The sequence below is a fragment of the Panthera leo genome, chromosome F3 (assembly GCF_018350215.1).
Source record: "Panthera leo isolate Ple1 chromosome F3, P.leo_Ple1_pat1.1, whole genome shotgun sequence".
Taxonomy (NCBI): domain Eukaryota; kingdom Metazoa; phylum Chordata; class Mammalia; order Carnivora; family Felidae; genus Panthera; species Panthera leo.
The window spans coordinates 32,638,526-32,664,362 of NC_056696.1; the positions used below are offsets into that span (position 1 = coordinate 32,638,526).

Here is a 25,837-nt window from a genome sequence, read left to right on the forward strand (position 1 = left end):
TTGGATCCATGAACCAGGGCCTGGGCCTCCTTACAGGGTGAGGGTCTGCCCAAGAGTGAAGTGAGGCCCAGGGAAGGAGAGGGAACACTAGTTAGCCTCTGCCTTAGGGCACAACATGTCTCATGGATCAAAAGCAGAATCCCTAAAGGTAGTAGTAATAGTAGATGCTATCCTGAGGTGTAGTCTGGGGACTAAAGTACATTTGTATCCTGATCCATGGTGGCTCTACTGATGGATCCTATCACAGCCTCTACATGTCTTACTGGGTGCACCGGTTGGTGCATTCAGTCCCCATGTCAGGAACTGGATCCTTCCTCTGTCACTCCAGACTCTAGCTCAGGGCCTGGCCTTTCAGAATCCTTAGGGAAATGATTGTTTAATTAAAGTTAGGCAAACAAGGGCTGCTTTTTCTTCCCACAGTGTCTCACCTGATCCCAGAGGCTCTCTGGGAGGCAAAGAGAGGTCACTTGTAAAGCAAAGTATTTTTAGAAATTAATTAGTATGTGGTCAGAAAGAAGGTATAACTTAAACAGAAGATGTAAACTCATCCCTTTTGATCAACCAGCTGTGCGTGAAGTACCTACTCTTGGCAGAGCCCTAGGGATCTCCAGAGTTGGAGTAGAGAGAACAGGAGTTCCCAGGGAGCCTAGTTGGAGAGGCAGGACATGAAACCAGAGACAACCTGGTCCCCATGCCCAATGGACCATGGAAACAACCAAAGATGAGCAAAGGAGGCCTCAGATATGTTGGGGGAAGGTAAAGTTCCATGCAAGTTAAAGTTCATAAATCCCGTCCCATTCCAAATGCCTGTAAGGAACACCCCATCATTTGAAGAATCCTGCAGACAGCCATCCTATAAGGTAAATTCTTTAAACAGCATACAGTTGTTGCGGGTTTTCAGAAAAGTCTTGATTTTTGTGTCACACACCCCGTTTTAAAGCAAGACCCAACTGAGTGTTGCAAAGGGATGTCTTTGAGCAGGGATAAGGCATGCTTAGAAAATGGGATGCCAGGAAATGTGACATATAAACATGCTGGTTGCCTTCTCTGAGGGACCTTGGCCATTGTCCCAGCATCTGCTTCCCTTTGGAGCCCTGAGGCCAGGGCAGCAGGGCCCCTGGAGCTTCTCTTGAAGCTTCTGGTCTTCTGCCCAGCTGCTCTGGTCTCAGAGCCTGTGCTGAGGCCAGAAAGATCCCAGCAAAGACTCCTTTTATCCCAGGCCCCCCAAAAAGGCTGTGTTGGTTCAGCTACATACCTCAGAGAGCCTCTTCCCTTCAAGTCCTACAGAGGGGACTTGAAAAAACAAGAGCTTATTTTTATGATTATTTTTGCTGATGTTGGGTTAGAATCCCACCCCACTTTCTCAGCCCTGAAAAATCATAGTTATTCATGGTTGTCTATAACAATTAGCTCTTGATAGGAAAATTATGCCCAAGTGACAATGGTGCAAAATCCTGGAGGTGGGGGGTGGGTATGAGAAGATTAGTAACGTACAGTTGAACCAAACTAAACTAATCCCATGAAGATTTATATTGTGTGTTGGTTAAATCTGGCTGTTGACAGCTGAGGCTCAGCAAAAGAGAATTGGGCTCCTTGTCTCTCCCATCCTGGTCCTCATCCTCATGCAGAGAGTGACCAGAGGCACACTCAGTGCCTGGGCATGAGTCATCTGGTGCAGGCAGCACACTGGTTCTTCCCAAAATGGTCCCCAGGCCTGTCAGAGTGGGTGGAAGCTTGTGCTTGCCCCTAATGGAGAAGAGCTGGGGGGTTCTATTTCCAGAACTTTCCCTGAATCATCACCTGTCTTTGCTGCTTCCAGCCTCGCCGTGGAAGCAGATCTTTCATGTAGACTTGACCTGAATGAAGCCTTCTCTGAGGTCTGGCTGCCCCTATGCTCTCCCTCTAGAACCAACACAGACCTCCAACAGAGAGTCTGTGCTGATCAGACATTGCCATGGATTGTCTCTTTGGGAACCAGCCCTCTGTCCCAGAACATTCCAGGGAGGACTCCCCTTAGTGCAATAGCGAGGGGCAAAGGGGGTTATACATCAGCTTCACACAGGTACTGCATAAATCAGGTACCTAATCCGGGTTGTTCCCTCCAGAGGAGACACCCAGGAGAGACAAAGGGCATTCAGAGGAGGGTGGAATATGTACAAGATAAAGACAAAAAGGAGGGGCACCTGGGGGTTAGGTCAGGTTTTGACTCAGGTCATGATCTCACGGTTTGTGAGATTGAGCCTCGTGTTGGGCTCTGTGCTGACAGCGTGGAGCCTGCTTGGGATTCTCTGTCTTTCCTTCTCTCTCTGCCCCTCCCCACCCCACTCTCAAAACAAATAAATCAACTTTAAAAAAAAGACAAAAAGGATATAGACCTCACACCCTTGGAGGGCAGGGGTGGTGTCATGATCCTCTGTTTCCTGTATGTAGCACAGTGAGTTGTACACAAGAGCTATGGGCCATCTGTTTGAGTGGATGAATGAATAAATGGATGAATTGAGACCTAATTCATGAATTATGCTGCACATATGGACCCCTGTAATAAACATGTATATTCTGACCCCTGGTATGGATGCGGCAAGCTCAGTACATGTGTAATTGCATTTAGTCCTTGGTGGCCCATTTCACTGACGAGTTTTGAGTTGAGCAATTTGCATAAAGTCACATGGCCAGTAAGCAGCAGAGGCCTCCAAAACTAAGTAAAGGGAAAAAAAAAACAGAGAGGAAGAAAATATTTAACAAGCACAATCCCAGGATGGGTTTTATTATAAACCCTTTCACCTACCTTATAACATTCATACTTTATAAAATTGGGCAATAAATAGGGGAGCATGGGAGGCTTAGTCAGTTAAGTGTCTGATTCTTGATTTCGGCTCAGATTGTGATCTCATGGTTCATGGGTTCGTGAGTTCGAGCTCCAAGTCAGGCTCTGTGCTGACAGTGCAGAGACTGCTTGAGATTCGCTCTCTCCCTCTGTCTCTGCTCCTCCCCCACTCCTGCACACACACACACACACACACACACACACACACACACACACACACATACACACTCTCTCTCTCTCTCTCTCACACACAAAATAAATAAACTTAAAAAAAATTGGGCAAGTTAGGTTTTACTCTCCTTATGGACAATTATAGAAACAGCTTCAGAGAAGTTAAGTGATGTGCCCTCGGCCATTAGCCACACACACAGCCATGCACGCCACCATTAACCATTACACAAAGACTTGGAATTACATCCACTTGCCACAGCCAGAGCTCTTTCTGTGACCTTCATGCCCCGCCCTCCACACCTTAGACAAGACAAGGCCTCTCTGTCACTTGCTTCTCACAGTGGAAGCAGTGCATGCAGTATAGGTCAGTAGGTTGAAGAAAAATATCAATACTCACACCCTTTGGTTAGGGAAAACTTGAGAAGCCACCCTCCTGAGTGGCAGGAGAATGTGTGAGTCCTTCTAGGTTGTGGAGGCTCTTGGCACTGGGGCCTGATTTGTTGATGCTGAATTCCTGCTAACTTCATTCAGCTCAGAGCTGCCTCGGTCCTGAATGAAATTAACTGCTGTGTATCTGACTTCTGAACTTACCATTTCATGAAAATAAATGATCTTTAATACAACACAAGGAGATGTATTATTGATTACTGCCTATGTTGACTGGGACTGGGCTGTACCCTGAAAATACAGACACGAATAAGTTAGGCCAGGGGGAAAGGCAGAAAAGTCTATGCCAGAAGGAAAAATGAAATAAGTGCTAAGTTAAATCACATGTCATGTGCTATGGGAACAATTAATTCAGGCTGACAATGTATTGGAGGGTTTCCTGGAGGAGGTGGCATTTGAGTTGGACAGTGAAGAATGAGGACATCTCTGGGCAGCGAATGAAGGATTGGGTATTGCAGGCTGAGAAAATAGAAAAGGTAACCAGAAGGTCTGTTCTTTTCCACAACCACTTCCCTAGCTCTCCACACCTCTGGGCAAAAATTCACCACCCAAAGCCAAACTCAATTAAAAATGCAAATCTCTTTCTTTATGGAGAGCAGGAGTGGGATCACAGCTTGATACATATTTTATCCCCAGAGCCTACAGGTCAGGGCAATTAGAAGATGCTCATTTAATATTTATGGAAGAAAGGAGAGAGCCAACGACATTCCTCCAGGCCAGAGTTAAACCACATCTTTCATGCTGAATGCATTATTTGGACACTTAATGATCTCTTTGTGAGGCACTGGGCACTCCCAGTTGTGTCTGATCATATTGCCATCTTTGCTTTGGCCTCTAGGAGACTCAGAACCAGATTGGCATGTTAAAACCTTCCAGTCAGCTTTTAACTGCATCTCATTTATTACCTTATTTTCCTCTGTTCTCATCTATTTGCTAATGTTATCATTTATCTTGTGGGTTGTATGCAGTCTAAAGAAAGTGTATTTGAGTCCATTGGTTTTTGAACCAAGATGGAGAAATCATTTTTAAAGGTGAATAAATTGGCAAACACAAGAGCGAACCCAAACTAAAGGAATGTTGCCCACACAATAACACCCCCCTGATGGAGAAGGTGGGGTGAGAGGATGCGCAGTTAGTTATCTGAACAAGTGTCAGGGGAGCCAGGCAGAAGGGAAGGCCACTGGCAGGATGGAGGAAGGACACAACTGTTCACAGCCTCTTCAAGCCCTTGGCCCTGGGCCTAAGGTTCACAGGCTAGAATCCCAGGGCCCTGTGAGGGTCATAGAGAACAAACGCTTCAAGAAAACAAAGATACGAAGCTGTTAGAACTGCAGCAGTTTTGGCATTGCCTCCTGCTTCCTTAAGCCTTGGTGTGGGAGGAATGGACAGCCAAGGTGGCCAAGAGAAAAATCAAAACAAAATAGATCCAGGATCAAAGTTTCCCTTGCCGTACCGCAAAGGGTAGACCAGGCCAAACAGATCTAGAAATAACAGTAAGACATATATTCATTATCTTCCTCTCTTCCTCTCTCTCTCTCTCTCTCTGCCTCTCTCCCCTTCTCCTCCCTCTTCTTCTTCTTTGCATCCCCCTCCTCCCCCTCCCTCTCTTTACCTTCCCCCTCCTGCCCACCTTCTTCCTCCTCCTCCTCTTTCTCCTTCTTCCTCCTGTTATGAAGTTCCAGGTAGGCCTGGGCTCTCTGTTTCAAGTTTCTCTCTCAGCCCTTAGCCAGTCAAACTTCTTTCAAGTATCAGGAGGTATCAGGAAACAGCTCCTGAAGAGGTATTGATTTGATGTGAAAATTTCACATGGGCTGAACGCCCCTGGCCTTGGTTTTACATTTAGCTCATGGAAGTGCTATTTTTGTGAGTTGTAGTCTTTTAAAAAATTTTTTTCAGTTTGTTTATTTTGAGAAAGAGAGAGTGTGAATAGGGGAGGGATAGAGAGAGAGGGAGAGCATCCCAAACAGGTTCTGTGCTGTGCTGTCAGCACAAAGCCCAAAGTGGCGCTCGAACTCATGAACTGTGAGATCATGACCTGAGCCAAAATCAACAGTCAGACGCTTAACTGACTGAGCCACCCAGGTGCCCCAAATTGTGAGTTGTAGTCTTAAGGACAAGCAAATATTGTTCATAGTTGACATAGCATGACCATCTTCCTTTCATGGTTGCTGGAGACTTAACATTTCTGGTTTGAATGGTGGAGTTTTCTTGTGCCTGCTTCATGCTGGTTTGTGCTCTTTGCTAGACTTCATGGTGTTCCAGGGACGAGCTTTGAGCTCAGAGAGTAGACTCCTGGCTCACTGTTAGGGGTGGGTCCAGTGGGCTTTGAGTCCCGTTGGGGCCCACGGTGGTCCTGAGAAGCTGTCCTTCTGCCCTGATGGACAACATTTGTGGGGACGCTTTCTAGGCTAGGGGCCCAGGGGCTTCCTCTGGAAAAACTTACTTGGCCTCTGAAAGTCACAAATGCCCCATTTGTGGCCTTGGTCTTGCACTCCTTCACAGTTGTTTATCCTTCCCCTACTGGGTGCTGGCCCTAAAGGTTCGGTGTGAGCAAGGCAGGCAAAGGTCCTGCCTGTCCAGATGACAAGTTGGTGAGGACCTCAGACGAGTGCATCACCCTGGAACTTAAGGAGGGCCCTGATGAGTATTACCAGATGATAAAGATGACATAACAGACAGTCACCCAACCCAGGTGTAGGATGAATCTAGAGGAGGTGCCATCTGAGCTGAGACCTGAGGGAAGAGTAGGGGCTGGCTAGGCAAAGCAGAGGAGGAAAGGCCTCAGGAGGAGGCTGAGGTTTCTCTCAGACAGAGGAACAGCATGAAGGCATCTCAGAGGCCACAGCATCTGGCATGGTTGGGAATCTTTGAGAGCAGTATAGAAAGGGCCAAGTGAGATATGAGCCAGGTTCTGTAGGCCTAGGGTTACAGCTAATGTGCTCCATCAGGCCAAGTCCTGGGAATGGGAGTTCAATTTAGGGACATGAAAGGGAACCACCAGGCCTGGGCCCCTGAAGAGGGGACCTCCACCAGCCCCCCGCAAAGCTCCACAAGACTCCAAGACATTTACATACATCTTAGCAGGTCTCCAGTGTGATTGCCCAGCAAGATTTCTGACATGCAAGTATGATTGCATTTGTATCAGCCATGGTGTCTGGCCTCCTCTCCCTCCCCCATGGAGGGACTGGGGCTGGCCAGCCCCCAAAAAAACAATGCTTAAGGCTAGCTTGGCTAAGAGTGGACCAAGGGTGAGTTCCATGGGCCAGAAATTAGAGGAGCCAAAAGAAAGGGGGGATTCTGGGGCCAGAAAGGCATACTGAGCCAGAACCTCCACAGGACAGCAGAATCCAGAAGCTAGATACACAGCACGAGGCAGCATGAGGCCAGTGGTTAGAGCCAGTACTTTGAAGGGAAGCAGGTTAGAATCATGGATCAGAGGGCAGGGGCCTCATGATATGTCCCCTGACTGGTGAGGATGGGCTGGCCTGGATTATAGGGTGTAAAAATACTTCCCCCTCTAAGTTGGTCTAACTCTTTGGTTGGGTCTTTTGACCTCCTTTATTTGAACATGGGATCATTGAGGGAAGTGTTTGTGCAAAGCAGCAGCTGTGACAAAAGGACCCGTGTTTGAGGATAGGCAGATCTGATTATGAATCCCAGCCCTGCCACTTACTAGTCTGGTGGTGTTAGGTTAATGACTTAACTTCTCTAGCTTCATCTTCCTATTTTGTAAAATGGGGATAAGGATAAGGGTGCTCAGGAGGTCTAATTGCCATAGTGATTGTACAGTATGGATTTTATTGTCTCCTTGTGTGATGCTTCTCCTATGCTTCTCCTATGCCACCCAGACAGGCAAGTCTCTCTCCAGCCCTGTATGGGAAGGCTGCTAGGCTGGGGGGAACCCAGGCACCATGTCCGCACAGCAGTCAGATCTATTTATACATTATCTATCCATCTGTCACTCTATCTATTTATCTATCATCTGCCTACCCATTTATCCATCCATCCATCCATCATCGATCTGTATGCCTATGTATCTGTCATCCATCCATCCATCCATCCATCCATCCATCTATCCATCAATCTACTCACCCATCATCTATCTATCCATATATTGATCTATCCGTCCATCTATCACAACCTGTCTATCTACCCATCCATCCATCCATCCATCCATCCATGCATCCATCTATCCATCCATCCATCATCTATTTGTCCATCTGTAAATCTCTCCATCCATCCATCACTACCTATCTACCCATCCATCCCTCCATCCATCCATCCATCCATCTGTAGCTTTCTTAATATATGTTTCTTAAACTAATAGGAGCCTGACTCTTGGTTAACTTAGCTTCATGATATCACCACCAGCACAGGTAGTCTGTCTCAGGTCTCTATGTTCATTTTCTCAGGGTGCCATTATAAAGTACCACAGCTTGGGTGACTTAAAGAACAGAAATGTATTGTCTCACTGTCTTGGAGGCAAGAAGTCCGAGATTAAGCTGTCAGTGGGGCTGGTGCCTTCTGAGGGCTGTGAGGGAGAAAGTGTTGCAGGCCTCTCTCCTGGTTTTGATGGTTCGTGGAATTCTTTGGTGTTCCTTGGCTTCTGCTGCGTCACCCTGATCTCTGCCTTATCCTCATATGGCATTCTCCCTGTGTTCATATCTATCTCTGTGTCCAAATGTCCCCTTTTTATAAGGACACCTGTCATATTGGATTAGGGGCCCACTCTACTCCAGCATGATCTCATCTTGACTAATTACATCTGCTGCCATCCTGCTTCTAAACAAGGCCACATTCTGAGGTACAAAGTGGTAGGACTTAGGCAGATGCATCTTTCAGGACACGATTCAACCCAGAACAGTCTCCCACTCTTTTCTCCAGCTGCCTGTGCACTTGTAAGATGGCTGTGTAGGATCATGGCCACAACGAGGTGGGGTGTGGGATATTTGAGTCAAATGAGCTGCTAGAATTTGAATCTACAACCTTGACTTGGCAGGACTCACAAAGTGGATGCACCTTATCATTGTGGGTTATTTACACCTTTATTCCCCATGTATAAAAGCATGAGAAGTACCAGAGTATCTTTAGTCCACACACCCCTGCCAGGCACTACTCCAGCCCCTGGCCGTGGGCCTCAAATACAAATTCCTCCTCCACCCTCATCCTCCCTCCTGGGTGACTGAGAATCGTGATGGTGGGAGGCGTTTGGAGACTAACATAGCCAGACAGAGACTTTCCATTTTGGAATTAGGAATCTAAGTGTTGCAATAGGACCAGAGGTTCTAACTTTGCAGGAAACCTTCGCAGAAGCGAATGTGACCCAGTTCAGACTCCCCCCTGATTTCAGACTGTGTCTGGGTGAGTGCCTGGGAGAATGGGAGGTAACCCTTCTCCCTTGGTGGATTGGTCCAGTAATTGCCGGAGTGAAAGAGCTGCACATAGTCCGAGAGCGGCCAGCATATTTCAATGGTCAGTTCATGGAGGCTGTAACTATGAAAGTTGCTTATGAGATGTAACTGTGTAAATGGAAGCTCTAGGGATGGTCACTGTGTCATTAAACATGCAGGCACAGAAGAGATGTTCCATTTCGGGGGCTCAGGATTCCCAGGGGTAGTTTCTGAGTGGAGGAAGCCTCTCCAGTCCTCACACGGGATGCCTCCTCTGGGTTTGCTGCTGGGGACAGAGGCCTTTGGACTGTGCCTCACGGCAAGGACATGGCTGTGCAACTCCTATCAGCTCCAGGGTAACTGTGGTCTCCGTGTCAACTCTTCGGAGCACATAGCTGGCCGAATGCCTTCTCATGTCACCATACACGCAGAGCCCACCTCCTGAGTGCCGTGTTGGTTAGGGAGGCCCTTCTCTTGGATTCCAGCCAGCCACAGCTCCCCCCACCCCCCTCCAACCTTTTCCAACTCCACCCTCCTCTCAAGAGCCCCGCTCTTTCTCCAAAGGGCCACAGCGAACCTTTGGGTCCTTCCAAGGGAGCAGATGCCTGATTTTTTCCAGTCTTGAGAAGAGAATACCTGACTCTTGGACACTAATCTGCCTTTTTCCTGATGCCAGCTACCACCCAATGCATACATTTGATATAAATGATTTACTGAGGGGAAAAAACAAAAACTTCCACCTAGGTGAGCAGGAAAAGGAGTGAAACAAGGGAGGGAAACTGAAGAAACCTACCTGCCACCCTCGTGTATCTTTTCACGTGTGTGTATAGAATGTCGTGTTCATTCAGTCAGGAGACGCCGGGCTCCTGCTGTGTGCCAAGGACTGTGCTTAGCCCTGAGGGGGTTGTGCAAATGAATCAGACACGAATCCTGCCCTGATGGATTTTGGGGGGAGCTCAGATATTTGCATAAGAGAGTAATTTCAGGGCAGAAAGCGTTGTTTATTATTAGAGCAGAATGGAGATCGTGCTGTGTTTGGATCTGGCTGGGAGACTCAAGGAAGGCTTCCTGGAAGAAGTGGCATTGCAGGCCTTTGCAGAAGAGGTGGGATTTGAACCAGTGGAAATGGGCATGGGGGAAGGGAGAGCAGTCCAGCATGAAGGCGGCATGGGTCGCTCTGGAGTTGGGGTGGAGGATGGGCATGAGGCATTCAGCGTCCTTCTCCGTCTAGAGAGTAAGGCAGCTCAGGGCTGTCGCAAACACACGTGATGCTCCAGGCCCCGTGTTGCATTTGTGCATCTGTGCTACATGCTGTCGTGTCTGTGTTCTCATTCAGCGTCCAGTCTCGTCATGTACCTGAATTACACACCTGGATCATAGCTTGAGCACACCTCCCAATGGGTGGCGGACCAGGAAAGGAGGACTTGTTTGTAGTTCTGTGAAAACTTTCTGCCTGAATGGATTCATGTGACATTTCAAGGGAGCACAGGGAAGGCCCTTTTTATTTGTTCTGTCCCTGGGACCAGACACATTGATAGCTCTTTTATAGGCTCTGCAGGGGAGGGAATGGCCTGGCTGTAGGAGTTTCATCTTTGTTAGCTTGAAGGGGCTTTTTAGAAAATGCCCCCGCAGACAGGCCACATCTGGAGCCAGCAGCCCGCCCCTGGGCTGGGGCATTAAACCTACAATCTGATGAAGACAGTCAATTCTCCCCCTGTGCGGCCAGCTGGTTTCCCGGCTGAACACTCACACCTAAACTCCGCTGCCAAGAGGGCGGATCCGGCAGCCACTTTATTGACCATATAAAAAACAGAGTGGGGGAGTGGAGCAGAGCCGGGCTTGGGTTTTACTGCCAGTAATTGCTTGTGCTGTCCCTGTCCTTGAACAGTTCTTGATGTAAATAGCTGTCTCTGGGAGCAGAGTCTGGGTCAAGCCGGGGTAAATGCCTGCCTGCCTCATTATGGGCAGACTCTCCGTGTGCCTGGCAGGGGCAAAGGCCTTGTACTTCTCAGTGCTGGGGGCGCGGGGACAGACGCCTCACTTCAGAGCTGGGGTGGGGGCTCTGCCCAGCCACCGATTACCTGGCACCCCCTCCCACCACTTCTGGGCTTGGCTGCCTTGCCCACGCCTACCAGAGTCGTCTCAGATATTGGTCAAGAAATAAGGTATATGGGGGTGCCTGGTTGGCTCAGTTGGTTAAGGGACTGACTCTTGATTTCTGCTTGGGTCATGATCTCATGGCTCAGGGGACGGAGCCTGTACCTGGCTCTGTGCCAACAGCACATGGGATGGCTGACCGCGGCTTGGGATTCTCTCTCTCCATCTCTCTCTTCCCCTACCCCCCCTCTTTCAAAATAAATAAAAATTTAAAAAAAAAAAAAGAGCATCTGGGTGGTTTGGTTGGTTAAGTATCCAACTTTTGGTTTTGGCTCAGGTCATGATCCGAGGGTCTTCAGATCCAGCCCCAGTCCAGCTTGGGATTCTCTCTTCCTCTCTCTTTGCCCCTCCCCTGCTCACTCGCTCTCTCGCTCTCTCTCTCTCTCAAATAAATAAACATTAAAAAAAAAAAAAAGAAAAATGTATATGGAAAACTGACCTCAGTGCCTTCTTATACCTGTCCCAGCACACAGTCCCTGCCCCCCACCTCAACACCTGCTGCTTTCCTGGATCGTGAATTCCCAGAGAGAAGGCACTTCCTGCCCCTCCTTCTGTGTGGTGCCCGACATAACTTGGGTGCAGTATGTGTTCATCAAACGTGAGGTGAGAGAGAACCTGGGAAATGCTAGTCAGGGACCTCCTCGGCACTCAGACTCTTCAACTTAGCGCTGACATGTTTTTGAGCCTTAGTTTCCTCATCTGCAAAATGAAAATAACAGGATCCACCTGGGTGGCATGGTGAGCATTAGCCAGTATGCTTCGTAAAAATTGCTAGGAAGTGCTTTTATTGCCTTCCATCTACTTGCTAAAAGATACAGTCTGAGACACAGAAGAACTGCTGGTCCCGAGGTCAGGCCACCATTTCCTGGCTGTAAGGCCTAAAGGACGTCCCTACCCCTCGGTGGGCCTCAGTTTCCTCATCTATAACACCACGGAGTTAAGAAAAATGGCATGTGAGGTCCTTTCTAGCCCTATTTGTGGTTCTAATTAAATCATTAAGCGCCTGTCACCCACATCCTGAGTAACCAGTCACGGCGCACATAATCCCAAATAGTGGCTAAAGCAAAGGTCATTTTTATTTGATTTTCAAACGCTTTGCTTATTTTGTGGTAGATTGTACCCTCCATGCTGCATTTTGCTTCTGCAAATACTGAAGGTTGTTTGCATCTCGTGATGCACAGCACTCTTGCATCTCTTGAGCACAGCGAAGGTTGTGGACAGGGAAGGGGTGACAGCATGCCCTCAGGGGACAGAGGTCAGTCCCTCTGGCCCATTGAGTCTGGAAGAGGCCCTTCCCCCACCCCCTCCTATATTGCTTTGTGGAAGAGGGGAGATTTCGGGATGAATGAAAATAGGGACCGTGAGGAGCAGAATTAATTGCCAAAAGGACAGGATCTGCGGTTCAACTTTCTATGTCTGAATCTCCACTATACCACCTACCGTTCCGGGTCTCAGTTTCCTTATCCGTAAAATGGGGCTGGTGGTGATGGTATCTACCTCAGGGCTGTTGTGAGGATTAAATAAAACACAACACTCGAAGAGTAGGTGACACATCACCTGGCAGTAATGCTGTTGTTGATTATGCTTACGGCTGGGGGGCATTGTTTAGGGGAGGCATGGCGTAGGTGCAGACTGGGATTGGAATTGGGGGGCCCAGACACTGGGGAGAGATGCAGTATGACCTGGGAGGGAGGGAGGAAGGGGGAAGGATGGCTGACCATAACAGGTGGGTGTGGGCCGGGAGGAGGACCCTGGCTCAGAACAACGGGTGAGGGGGTCCCCAGAAGGAGGATGACCAAGGAAGGGAGACCATGAGGCCTCTGAGGTCTGTCTTCTGAGCACTTTCCTTCGATTATATCTTCTAAGCAGTCATATCAGGTGGTTTTAGCCTTTTGTTGTCGTTGTTATAAAAATCGCAGCCAAATGGGGTCTGTGTCTGGGCCAGCCAGGGTCCCCCAGAAACCCCACCAGCCAAGAGGGACTAGAACTTGGCTCTCCAGCCCCAAGACTGTGTCACTGCCACTCTGATGCTGATGCTTGGCTACCCAAAAATCACACACCTCAGGAAATTTATTTTCTCTGTCTGACCTGAGACCTCCTTGCATTTCTTGAGGAGAAGGTTAAACCCCCAGGGAAGAGAGATTTCATGAGTCCTGTAATTCTTCTCCACCAGCCTCGTCAGCTCCTCAGGTACAAGCTGCGGGAGAGCTCAGGTCTGAAGACTTAGAAGGAAGTATGTTTCCACCAGGGGCCTGAGCTGACAGTTCCTTTCCCCTGGAGAGGCTGGCAGGCCTTGCCTATTCAGGGACTTCTCAGCAGGCGCCCTCGGCTTGTCCCTCCACCCTGGCCTGGCAGGGAGGCCTTGGAGGGGAGACGTGATGAAGTCTGTGGCTTTCTCCAACATTCTCCGTGCCAGTGAGATAGATGAGTTCTCGTCTCCAGAGCACACACTGCCCCACCTCCCTGCCTCCCCCCCACTTCCCTCCCGCCTGCCTGGGAACACTCAGAGCCCCTATCCACCTACTCACAACCCTCAGACCCCTGCTGACCAGAGAGGGAGAGAGCGCTTGAGTTTGCAGCCTGGCCAGGAGAAGGCTTCTGGATGAGTCATTTGCTGTCCTTGACTTTGCAAAGCATGTACAGAAGAACGGACAGTAACCAGCTGTTCTCCATGCCTGTGAAGGAATGAGCAAGTGAAATTGGGTTTAAATAAAAGCAGACACAACTATATGTGTGTATGTAAAATTGACCATCAGATGATGAACTACAGAATTGACTCTGTGGACCTTCCAGAAGGAGAATAGCATTTGGGGTTGGAAGAGCCAGGGACCTTGCATCTCCCAGCCTGTGCCTTCATTTGTACAAAATAAGAATACTTTGCCCCACATAGGCTGCAGGGCCGCTATGACCCCAAAGGAGATAGCATGTGTCCCAGCTTTCTATCAACCATGAACGCAACAAATGTCAGTTGTCATGCTGTTAATAATGCCAGGCATAATGGTTGCTTGCATTGAGAATGGTTTAGAAGGTCACTGACCTGAAGACAGAAGACTGGGCCAGGTGAGCCCTTGGGGTCCCTCTGATTCTAGCATCACTCTCTGTGTCCCTCTGCCTTTGTTATCAGAGGAGATGGGCCTGCTGGGAAACAAAGGAGGAAATGAGAGCGTCTGGTGGAAAGGGCCTGAGGTATCTAATCTTTGGGGCTTAGAGACTGTGATTGAAAATGGCCAGGGCATCAAGATTCCTCCTATCTAGACATCAGTGCTCCTCGGCCCCTCCCTTCCCTCAGACTTTCCAGCAGGAGACAGGAAGGGCCCCTGCCATTCAGACATGTCCTCAGGTGGTACCAGAAGCTTCCCCCATCCTTGATCCAGGGAGATTGCATTGTGGTGTCTGCCCTGGTCCAGGCACCTTTCCCTGACCAGGCGTTTCTTCCTGGGCATTGGCAATTGGCAGTGTTAGTGATCGCAGAGTAATGTGCCTCATCCATCAGAGGGGCCGTCTGCTGATGGGGTGCCCTCTGTACTCCAACCCTGGAGTCCCAGCTCTGCACACAGACCTGGTGTCTGGATTCCTGTCATTCATCCTAGCCACTGGCCTCTGCCCTCCTGCTTGGGGACTGGGTCATTCCACAGCAAAATAAGAAACTAGGAGCACAAACCCAAGATTACAGGTGTAGCCTAAGAATGGACCTTTATATTTTAAAATCAGGTATTTAGTGAGCACATGCTATGTGTCCTGCACTGTGCCTGGATCTGAGAGCAACACAGAAATGTGAGACATCGTCTCCGTCCTTGGAGATCCCGCAGGAGAGTAGGAAGACAGCATTTATTCCTGACTTCTGTAGAAGCTTCAGTGAAGAAAAACATAATGATGTGATCAAATATATCTTAGTAATGTTAATAAGCAGTGTTTATTAAGTGTGCAGTAGGTATGTGTTAGGCACTTTACATGTATTCTTTCTTTTCATCCTATAATAATCCTATAAAGTATGTGGGCATTGTTATTAGCTCTATTTTACAGATAAGGAAACTGATATTCAAAGACATTACAAAAACTTGCCAGACATGGATGAGAATGCTTGTTTCCCACACCCTTATCAACAAAGCAGATTGTCAAACTTCAGGATTTTTGCCTGAGAGTTGAAAAAACAGTACCTCATGGTAGCTTAAATTTGCACTTCTGTTATAATGACTGACATGTGGCTTTTCTTCATATGCTTTATAGTCATTTAGATTTTCCTCTTCTGTGACCTCTTTTCATATCCTTGTCCATTCTAAAAATTGGAATGTTTTTTTTCTGATCAATTTCTAGAAGCTCCTTTTTGTTTATATAAATACAGATAAATATCTTCCCATTTTGTCATTTGTCTTTTAATCTTGAATATGTTGTCTTTACAGAATTTTTTGTATATAACCAAAAATTTATTTTTGGAATAAATCCAGCTTCTGGATTCCAGATTAGTTAAGAAGGGCTTCCTGTGGTCTCTTTAGGTAATAAATTGTAATAAATATGGGGGATTGGACATTGGTATCTATTTCTCATTTCTCCATGAAAACCCAATGAAATGATAGTAGAGGTTTTGTTTTGTTTTGTTTTGTTTTGCAGTAGGAAACATTTTATTCCCAGGTGCTAAGCAGCCCCGTGGCCACCAGCCAAGAGCATCTAGACTGGGCAAGGCCAGTCCTCATGGCCCAGCCCTGGGAAGCAGGGACTGGCAGTCTGGGTTTGTTCCAGAAGGGTTTTGGCAGAGACAGAAGCATGCGGGACAAGGAGGGGTTACTCCTTCCGGAATCTCAGGCACTTGTTAGCTGGCATGTCCACCGTCTTCTCCAGGAGCAGGCCACTGGCTTGGCCCAGGTCCTCCAGGAGGACTGTGTCTGAAGTCCCTACTCCAGGCTCCTGCATCTAAGGGCTAGTTCAGAATCTTCATTACTTTGTGGAGTGATCTTCCAGTTGGTTTCATAGGGCCAGTAGGTGATCAGTGGCACCATGGGTTTCAGCAGGTGCCCTGCTGCTCTGAAGAGCCCCTTGGTGCAGTTCGGGGGGCTAATGTGGATCACACTGATGCCAAGCAGCAGGTCCAGTGACCGTGGCAGGATCCCGCCCCATTGCTCCCAATCCCGGGTCATGTCCAGGCATAATAGGGCCATCACGTGGGATGGCCCTGAGCCTGAGTGGTGGCAGAGGTTCTGCTGTCCAGGCAGCGCTGGTCCATGGCTGCCACTCAGTGTGGGGGTGGGGGGGAGGCCTGCGCGAAGTGAACCCTGAGCTGGTCAGGGCCCAAGGCCACCTTGTGCCCATGGACACCACACACGCACAGGATGGGCTCCTGTTCCTCTTGGCAGCCGCTGTCACCAGCAGTGCAGCCGGCCTGCCAGGAGCGTAGTCGGACCTAGTGAAATGTGTGTGTGTGTGTGTGTGTGTGTGTGTGTGTGTGTGTGTGTGTGTTTTAAAGATAGAAACCTACAAGGACAAATAAATTGAGAGAAGAGAAATTAGCAGATAAGTAGTTTCAACAGATTTTTTTGCAGATGGAAGGTGGATGGAGGAATGGTAAATGCTGTAGGAAAGTGAAGAAACCCACAGCCCAGATGCAAACATGCAAGGATGAAAAAGGAACCTTCTCTTTCTCTCAAAACTCAAGGAAAACTCTGGCCTTAGGGAGGGGGAAGAAAGGGATACAGCAGCTAAAACTAGGAATGGGGGGTGGTGGTTTAAAGTTTTGATCTGATGTCTAAGATCTCTACCTCATGCAGCCAGGTGACTCCAGAGCTAATGCAGGGATCAATCGAAGGACATAAAATGTATGTATCCCTGAAATAAAGTAGGATTCTATAAAAGAAATAATCAAAATATGAGCAAGAACTTTTGCACCTTAAAACACAGGGCAGCAGAAAATTTAAAACATAATAATTTTGGAAGATAAAATCAAAGAAATCTTTCAAAAGGTAAAAAGACAAAAAGAAAAAAGGGGGAGGGGTGATAAAATTGAAACATCAGTCCTACATTTTGGTTCATAGGAGTTCCAGAAAGAAAGAAGATAAAAATTGAGGAGAGAAAAGCTGTCAAAGAAGATAATGTAAGGACCCTTTACAGAGTTGAAGAGCAAAAATCCTCAGGTTGCCAGTCATCAAGTGTCCAGCTCTTTGAATAAAGAAAACTCACATAAAAGCATATCATTGGGAAATCCCGGAGCTTCAGGGGGTTAAAAATAAAAGGCCTAAAAACTTCCAAAGGATGTTTGGGGCACCTGGGTGGCTCAGTTGGTTGAGCGTCAGACTTTGGTTCAGGTCATGATCACGCCGTTCATGAGTTCAAGCCCCGTGTCAGGCTCTGTGCTGACAGCTCAGAGCCTGAAGCCTGCTTCAGATTCTGTGTCTCCCTCTCTCTCTGTCCCTCCCCTGCTCATGCTCTCTCTCTCTCTCTCTCTCAAAAATAAATAAACATTAAAAAAAATTAAAACTGTCATAGGGATGTAATTGTTTACATGCAAAAGATTAGGTGTCAGAGTACCTATCTCAATAGTAACACTGACATACTTTCAAAATTCTGTTGGAAAAATATTTCATCCCAGAATTCTGTATCCAAACTATTAGTCAAGAGTGAAGATAAAGACATTTTTAGGAATTCAGGGATGCATATTATTTTCAGCGCATTTTTCTTGGGGAACCACTGTAGGGTTTGCTCCTATGAAATGAGAAGGAGACTAAGAGAAAATAGCAGTTGTAGCACAACAGTGGTGGGGGGGCGGGGAGATCCTGAGCCTGGAAAGCAGCCAGACCAGATGAGAGCAAGGGGACAGAGGGTTCCAGAAATGGTATCTGTAGGGGAGAAAAAGTGGAACTGGTTATTTAGAAATATAGAATATATTATTAATGGACATAGTATAGAGGTATCAGAATGTATGAAATAGTGAAAAGTTCATGGACAACCAGGCTGATTTTTTAAAAATTGAGATAATAATTAACTCCAGGTAAAAAGAAAAGTTGTGTATATAAATATAAATATATATAAATTTATATTTATTTATTTGTGTATATATAATATATAATTATATATACATTGTGTGTGTGCATGCGTGTGTGTGTGTATGTGCGCGCATATATACATATCTTGTCCAAGCATAAATTGCAGAGCCAAAATTCAAAGCTGAAGCTGTCTGATCCCAAAGTTGGTGCCTTGCAATCTTATAGGGTAACTGTGTATAGAGTCACTGTGTGACCTTAGTAAGCTGCCTCCTGGGCTTCAGTTTCCTCACCTATAAAGTAAATAGGCTACACAAGAAAACACAAACCATACATGAAATGATAGAAAAATTTGATCATGTCAAAGTGAAAAATGTTGGTATGACAAAAGAGAGCATAAAAAACGATTAAAAAACAAAACTATGGACTAGGACGGCAGTTAGCAAACCGGCCTGACTCAAATTCGGCCCACCACTTGCTTTTATAAATAAAGTTTTATTGGAACACAGCCACTCCCATTCACTTATGTTTTGTCTGGCTGTTCTTGCACTACAAAGGTGGAGTTGAGCAGTTTTGACAGAGATGGTATCGTGGGCCTCCAAAAGTAGAAAATATTTATGATTTGTCCCTTTACAGAAAAGGTTTGCCAACCCCTAAACTGGGAGATTTTCAAAATGTATGTAAACAGCAAGAAATTAAGACCAAAATATATAAAGTAACTTGACAAATCGATATGAAAAAGACAAAAGAGAACACAGGATTAAGGTGGGAAAGAAAGGCAGTAGATGGTGATGTTGATCTCCAGGCAGAGTGCCTCTGAAGGAACCGGGGGTTCCTGGGCACAGATAGTCTCCATACCCCAGCCTGGGACCTCACACACATGTGGCCACAGAACCCTGGTGAGGGAGTGAGGCTTCCCCTGGGCACTGCCCACCTGCTGCAGGGACTGTGGCAGGGATTTGTGAGTCCTGCCAGCGGGCAGTGGGGAGTCTGCTCCTCGTTTTAAGGACAGCAGTGCTTTGCTCATTCCCTGCTCAGAGCTTCTGTAAGCCTCTCGCTTGTCACTCCCAGTGCCCTTGGGAGAGAGTCTAATTGTTGCAACCATTGTATATAAAAAGATATGTCCTGAGAGCAATACCTTCGGTGGCTTGTTGCTTTCCAATTTGCCTTAATTGGCTCGCGTGTTGGCTGGCTGATTTTCAAGGGGCAGCAGGAAGAGAACTCCTCCTAAGTGGGAGGGGGCACTGGGGCCATCAGCTCCCTGTTCATGCTTTTTCAGCCAATTTAGCTTAATCCTGGGAGCCAGCCACCGAGGAGTGGCTGAGTTCTTGGCAGCTGGGCGGGAGGGAAGCAAAATTAACCTGGGTTTGTGAGCTCATACCTTAGGTTCAAATATGCTCTATTTATCAGCCAAATAAACTCTGAGCATCAGTGCCTACTTACAAAATAAATGATAATAGTTGTAGTCCAAGCACCAAGTACACTCATCTGGTAAGGTTGACATTTTTGTTTTATCCAGGAAAAAAGCATGCATAAAATGTCCATTGGTGAAATAGTTTTGACATGTCATGGCAAGTTGGGAATGGGGTGGGAGGAGCAGAGAGCAGTGCCCGGGAACTTGGGGATCCTGCCAGCGCGGGCAGTGACACTTCCACCACCACCAGGCAGACCACTCTGGTTCCACTTCCCTCCTTTCATTATGCAGTGACTTCCCCGCATACCTGAGGACCAGCCTACTCAGGCCTGAGGGGTTCCATTCCTGCCCCTAAGACAGCTCATTTAAGCTTCTCCTGTTCAGAGCAGGGCTCTGTCTTGGCCATTCTTGGGCTCACAGGACGAAGATGGTCATCTGCCAGGCTTCATCTGGGCAGCTCTGTGTCCACATGCCCACGTCTGAGCTCCTGTGGTCTGGGTGGCGGGACTGCCCTTCCCACTGAATCGGTGACCCAGGGGGGCCACATTCACTGATCATCAGGTGGTGCCATGAGCTGTGTACACCTTAGATCTCATTTAATTCACACACCCACCCTGGGGGGCACATTGCTCTCTCTATACCAGGTACAAGAATGACACAGAGAGACCAGCTTTGGAGAGGAGAAGGTCCACAGCATAGAGACAGAGCGTGCAGGCAGACATCTGGCCTGGAGACTCAAGCTTACCTTCCATGTGTCTGTTACATAGGCTGGGAGGTGAGAATGGGGAAAGGAAAGTGACTCCCACTTTCAAGTCCCTGTTTTCTTCTCCCTGGTGAGAATCCAGGAGGAGGAAGGGCCTTGAAGGGTCTGCAGGCTGGATGGCAGGCAGGTGCCATAGCCCACAGGCTCCAGTTTCAGACAAGGCTGAGCTCGGCCCCTCTCTCACTGTGTACCCTCTCTCGACCTCAGCCTGTTCATCTGTGTAACGGGATTACAAGAGTGGCCACCCCGTGGGGTTGTTGGGATTCACTGAAATAATGTGTGCAAAGTGTTTAGGACAGCACCTGACGGACAGGGAGAGCACAGCGCCTGGCGGCCACTGTCATTTTCAAATGATTCTGGGCCCCCTCTGTGGGTGCAGCCCTGGCTTGCTCCCTTCCGTGGTTTTGGTACTTGAGTGCTCACTTCTCTGCCACGTCTTGTCTGCCCTTTCTCTTGCTGTTTCTTATTTCACCCTCCCTGTGAGGCCCTTCTGCAAGGGCTGCTTCTCTTTCTCTTCTGCCTTCTGTCCATCTTGTCCTGTTCTGTTCTGTCTGTTCCCCTTTTAGGGACTCTGTCCCTCTCAGAAGCCCGGTTCCCCTGGAACATAGCAGGCATCCTCCTGACAATTTCTCCTGCTTCCACCGGATCCCATGGCCCCTTTCTTGCCCCCTGGGGATCTCCGTAGCCTTGGGGGGGTTCAGAACAGACCAGTGGGACCAGTTTTGTTGCACTTTTGTCACCTCTGCCCTGTGTCCCCGAGAAAGCCAGGGATCCTGCAGCGTCCCTGCTTCAAGTCAGTGGGCGAGCATAGGCATGGGATGGAAGGAAAATGTTCAGCTTCTGGGGCAACTCAAATGCCAAAAGTTGTTCCTGGAGTGAAAGCTTTGTCATAGAAACGCTGAGAAACTGAAGGCCAGATTCTGCAGCCCAACAGCTCAGCCTTCCTTTGTTGTATTGGATTCGGGAGCAATTTCTGCCATCTGTATATGGAAATAAGGAGATACAATCCGTAAGCTGTCTCTCTGAGTGCCATGTGCTTACGATGGTCTCGTGTGAAAAAAGTCACAGAGAGAAGGGGGTGGAAATGGTGTAGCCACTTGATAGGCAGCACAAAGCCCTTAAATGTTGCACTGGCTGCGTCCTGGCAGGAAATTGCCTCTCCCAGAGGCACCGATGTGGTTGACCCCACCTGGTGTGGGGGCATGGCTGATGGGACAAGAAGAGGGTGCTTGGCCTTTGGGAGATTGCACGGCCAGGTCCAGCATAGATCCGCAGGCTAGGAGGAGGGCACAGTCCCTCCCTCCATGTGGGTGAGTGGCAGCGGCACGAGTGTGCAGTCTGCTCGGTCAGGCTGGAGCTTTATGTGAGTGTGCAGCTGGGGAGACAAGTTATTGCACTTGCTCCGTAGGAGTGAGGAGTCGTCTGGGATTGAAAACACACATCCCATGTCTGCACTTGGTAAAAGGGCCTTCTGGGGTTGCAACAGACGTGGGTGGGTGCGTACTCCTGAGGGCTGAATTGCCTTCTCAACCCTCAGGCTTGGAGCCTGGTCCCACCCGGTAGGGAGGCAGCACTGGGTGTGGGTAACTGACATTGGTCATACTTTACCATTATCTCATTAACCCTCAAGGGTTTCAGTGCTCATCCCGGGATAAGCAAGCGCAAGTAGGTGTCTTGCCCACGTTCCCTGTGTTCAGTCACCAGCAAAGTCCTGTTAGCCCCAGGTGCTCAGCTCTCTCCAGAGCCCTGGAGACCTCCCCAGGGCAGCTTTCTGAGCCCTTCCCAAGGCTCCTTTGCTCTGGAATCTGCAGAGATCCCAGCCCTGGTGGCAGAGCTTGAATATCAGCCAGCTTGGGCTCTGGTCACAGTTCTGTAGACTAATTGAGTAAACAACGAAGGACCTAACCCCTCTGAGCCAGAGTCCTTCATCTTTGAACGAGGGGTAATAATAGTTCCAACCTCATGGGCCTGCAGTTGAGAGTTAGATAAGGCATGTAAATGCTTAGCACTGGAACTGGCTCAGGCGATGGTGTGAGTCACACAGGCCACAGCTGGGCAGGGGGTGATTCATCCAAAGACTGGGTGTTTCTAAGACAGATTTGGGTGAAAATCTGTGTCCTCCTCCCCTGCACAGACCTTGTGCCTACTGTTTTCTGGAAGCTTTAGGAACAACAGATCCTCTGAATGATGGGAATAGACTGAGCAGAGAGGAGGAAAGAAGGGGACCCCCAGTCCTTGTAGCGAAGAGAACCAAGAGAAAATCAAGGCCTTGACGAGCCCTTACAGGCTCCAGAGAGAGGAGCCAAGGTGCTAGTGACACTGGCAAAGGTGACATTAGCCAGGGCCCCCAGCCAGCCCCCACAGGCAGTCTGTGGTGAATAAAACAGACTATGAACACCAGGTGGGAACTCAGTCCTCTCCTTCCCATGCACTGCTCCGTTTCAACTTAAACTTTTTCCCCCTTGGCTCCTCTCCCTGCTGCACTGAGGATCCAGTTGGGAAAACAGAAATTACAACCACACTAATTGTTAAGAGAAGATTTAAATCAGGGAATTGGTGTTAAAGGCTGAAAAAGGGAAAAGATGTTAAGGACGCCCAGAGACTAAGAACTAGAAGCAGCAGGGGCGCCTGGGTGGCTGTTGTTTGAGCGCCAGACTTTGGCTCGGGTCATGATCTTACGGTTCGTGGGTTCGAGCCCCTCCTCAGACTCTGTGCTGACAGCTCAGAGCCTGGAGCCTGCTTCAGGTTCTGCATCTCCCTCTCTCTCTGCCCCCCTCCCCTGCTCACACTCTGTCTCTCTCAAAATTAAACAAACATTAAAAATAATTAAAAACAAAAAGAACTAGAAGCTGCAGCAGCTCTCCCACAGATGGGAACACAGAGAGAGGCATTATCACATCCAAGGAGGCTGGAGGAGGCCTCCGGTTTCCTCGAGGGGCACTCTGTGCTGCTAGTGTTCACACCTCCAAGGAGAGGTGCTGCGTCCCTGGTGCCAAGACATCTGAGACACCCCCCTTGTCTCAGCTTGTCCCCCAGCTCTGGAGCTGGGACCTGATTTGGGGGTGCGCAGGGGGTGAGGAGTGCCACGGAGGTGTGCTCTGACCAGCACGTGCACAGGGGGGCTACAGCTGGTGCCCCGGGGAGCAAGCAGAGCTTGCTTGGGGAATGCCACAAGGGGCCTCTGGGGGGTGGGGCTCAACTGACCACTGCTGATCGCACAGGAAGTACAGGAGCTGTGAGCAGGGAGGAGGCTTCTTCCCTCCTCCCCCTGCCTTGCAGTCCTGCCGGGGCCCCTGCCATGGGCAGAACCTAACTAGAAGCCAGCTGCCCAGGGAGCCTGGGAAACGTGGGTGGCCAGCTCCCAGCTCCAGCATCTCCAAACAGAGTATGGAGGGTGGATTTGATGCCGATTATCAATAAGTAAATAACTGAGGCCTACAGCATGCGCACACACACACACAACACACATACACACACACGCACACGCACCCTGGAGTGTGCTGTCTCCTTTTAGCCTCATTGTGTTCCCCAAGAGATCTAGTAAAGGGTATTATTGCCAAGTGATAAAGACAAAACCAAAGACCAGAGAAGTTCATTGATCTGCCCAAGTCAGACAGTCAATCACCAAATAGTCATGGAATATCCGTAGGATGCCAGGCATTGTTGTAGCTCCGGGGCCACAACAGTGAGCAAGACAGAGCCTGCCTCAGCAAGGACTCTGGTATTGTAGCTGGTGGTGTGGGGATAGTGGGAGTGGGGAGACGATCAAAGCACACTGGAAGACAGGTAGGCACACCAATAATCTTAGGCACCGAAAACAAATGCTGAGCGCAGTGTGAACACGTCAGGTGCTATGGGGGGGCAGGGGTTAGGAGAGGTCGACGCCCCAGGGGATAGAAATAGCAGCTGAATACCAAGAACCCAAGTGCATGGCCAGTGGCCATTCCAAGTCACCCTCACCTCTGCAAACTGGGAGCTGTGCCCCTCCCCCACCCTGCTCCCAGTGGGAAAGTTCTTCGTGCAGAGCAGCGAGTCTGCGGGCACCTCTGAGTGGCTGCTGTGGCGAGACCAGGTAAGGGGAGCACAGGGTTTGAGCCGTCGGAGGCAGGGCCGGGGCCTCAGCTCAGGAACCAGTGGTTGGCCTCTCCCACGGGCAGAGTGGTAGTGGCCCAGCCCGTGCCCCAGTCCATGGCTGAGGAGGGGGGCAGTGGCAGCCAGTCCAGCCTCAGCTTGGTAGGGATTGTGAGAATATGATGGAGGCACACGGGGTCTAAACCACCTCATGGACTCATAGGAGAGGAAAGGCAATGGACTGTCACTTCCCAAGGGGAAGGCTCTTTTGTTTTCTTTACATGCGGACCAACCACCTCATGCATATTATCTGTCTGCCCGTATTCAGTAGACACTGCATAAAGACTTTGTGAATGGCTGATCAGAGCTGTCTCCTCATGGAATGAGGTTTTGTAGAGAGTGTCCTCTCTCCTTATGACAGAGCATGAGGCTTAGGGCTACAGCGAGGAATTCAGGTTAGGTATCACGAAGGAAGTCCTGAGCGGGGGGAAGCTCGGCTTGCTCTCCTGACGGGCAGGGGCACTGCCCAACTCCACGGTTGATTCACGTGGTTTGTCTGGTGTCAGAGAACTGGGCCCCTTTCCAGCTCTGGGATCTGGGGCCTACAGCTGCAGACCCATAGCTGAGTTTCTTCCTAACAGGAGGAGGGGACCTGGCATGGCTGTGCTCCCCACCAGTGTTCCTCCTGCAGGCAGAGGGCTCAGACAGCACAGACATAAATACCAGAGGGCCAGGAAGAGCTATTTTTGTCTTCAGATCCAGTGCCTCAAGGCCTCTGCCCAGGATGGGACTCCGGACTGGGGAGGGGGACCGTGATGCCTGGTGCCCAGGAGGGAAACACAGAGCAAAAGAGAGTGGGTGTGGCTGGTGAGGGGCTCTGTGTGTACGCATAGAGCTGGGGTCAGCTCTCCAGACGAGCCCACATGCTTCGTTCAGGGGGCTGTGCTGGCAGCTCCTGAGGGGGCACAGGCATCTGGGGGCTCATCAGAGAGAACTGGCCCCCACTCTGACATTGTCCCAGACCGTGTCCTGCCTCTGCCCACCCTGGTGTGAGCCACTTCACTGTGCAGACAATTCTGATGATACGTCTGTAGTTTAGATGTGACTGAGACGCTGTGGACACCTCACGGAGGGCAGAACTGACGAGCTTCCTTGACGGTAGAACAGCTGCACCCAGTGAGCAGTGGGGCCCCCCTGGACTCCTGGACTCGATGGTGTTGAGATTCAGCATCCTAAAATGGGGGTGTTAACCACACAGTAGAAAATTGTTTATTGAGATGGTCAAACCCTAGAATAATCTAAATAGTGAAATTGTTACAACCATTATTTTACACAACTAGATGATTGCATGAATCTAAGAGCTGTTTGCTCTAGAGCCTAGTGCATGGGACAGTGCAGCTTGCCGGCTGAAGCGGTGAATGTCCCAGCAACCCAGTCACATGCCACAGACAGTGTGCCACGGATCACGAAAGATGACAGTGATGTCAGAGGCAGCTTTCTAGGAATGTGCAAGTTGTCAGGATTCACAGTTGTTTGTCCATTTTGGTAGCAAACACCTCTTTCTAAGAGTAGGATAACAATTATGCAAATACATGCTTTGTATCAGAGTCTTTAATCCAGAAAAAATGAAGA

The 25,837-nt window shown here is 49.0% G+C and overlaps 1 protein-coding gene and 1 pseudogene across 2 annotated transcripts in view; one reads left to right on the forward strand and one right to left on the reverse strand.

The window, feature by feature from the left end:
- KCNH1 (potassium voltage-gated channel subfamily H member 1) overlaps positions 1-25,837 on the forward strand; it is a 462,687-nt gene that overhangs the window by 422,080 nt on the left and 14,770 nt on the right. The window lies entirely within an intron of this gene.
- LOC122212417 lies at positions 15,769-16,207 on the reverse strand (annotated as a pseudogene).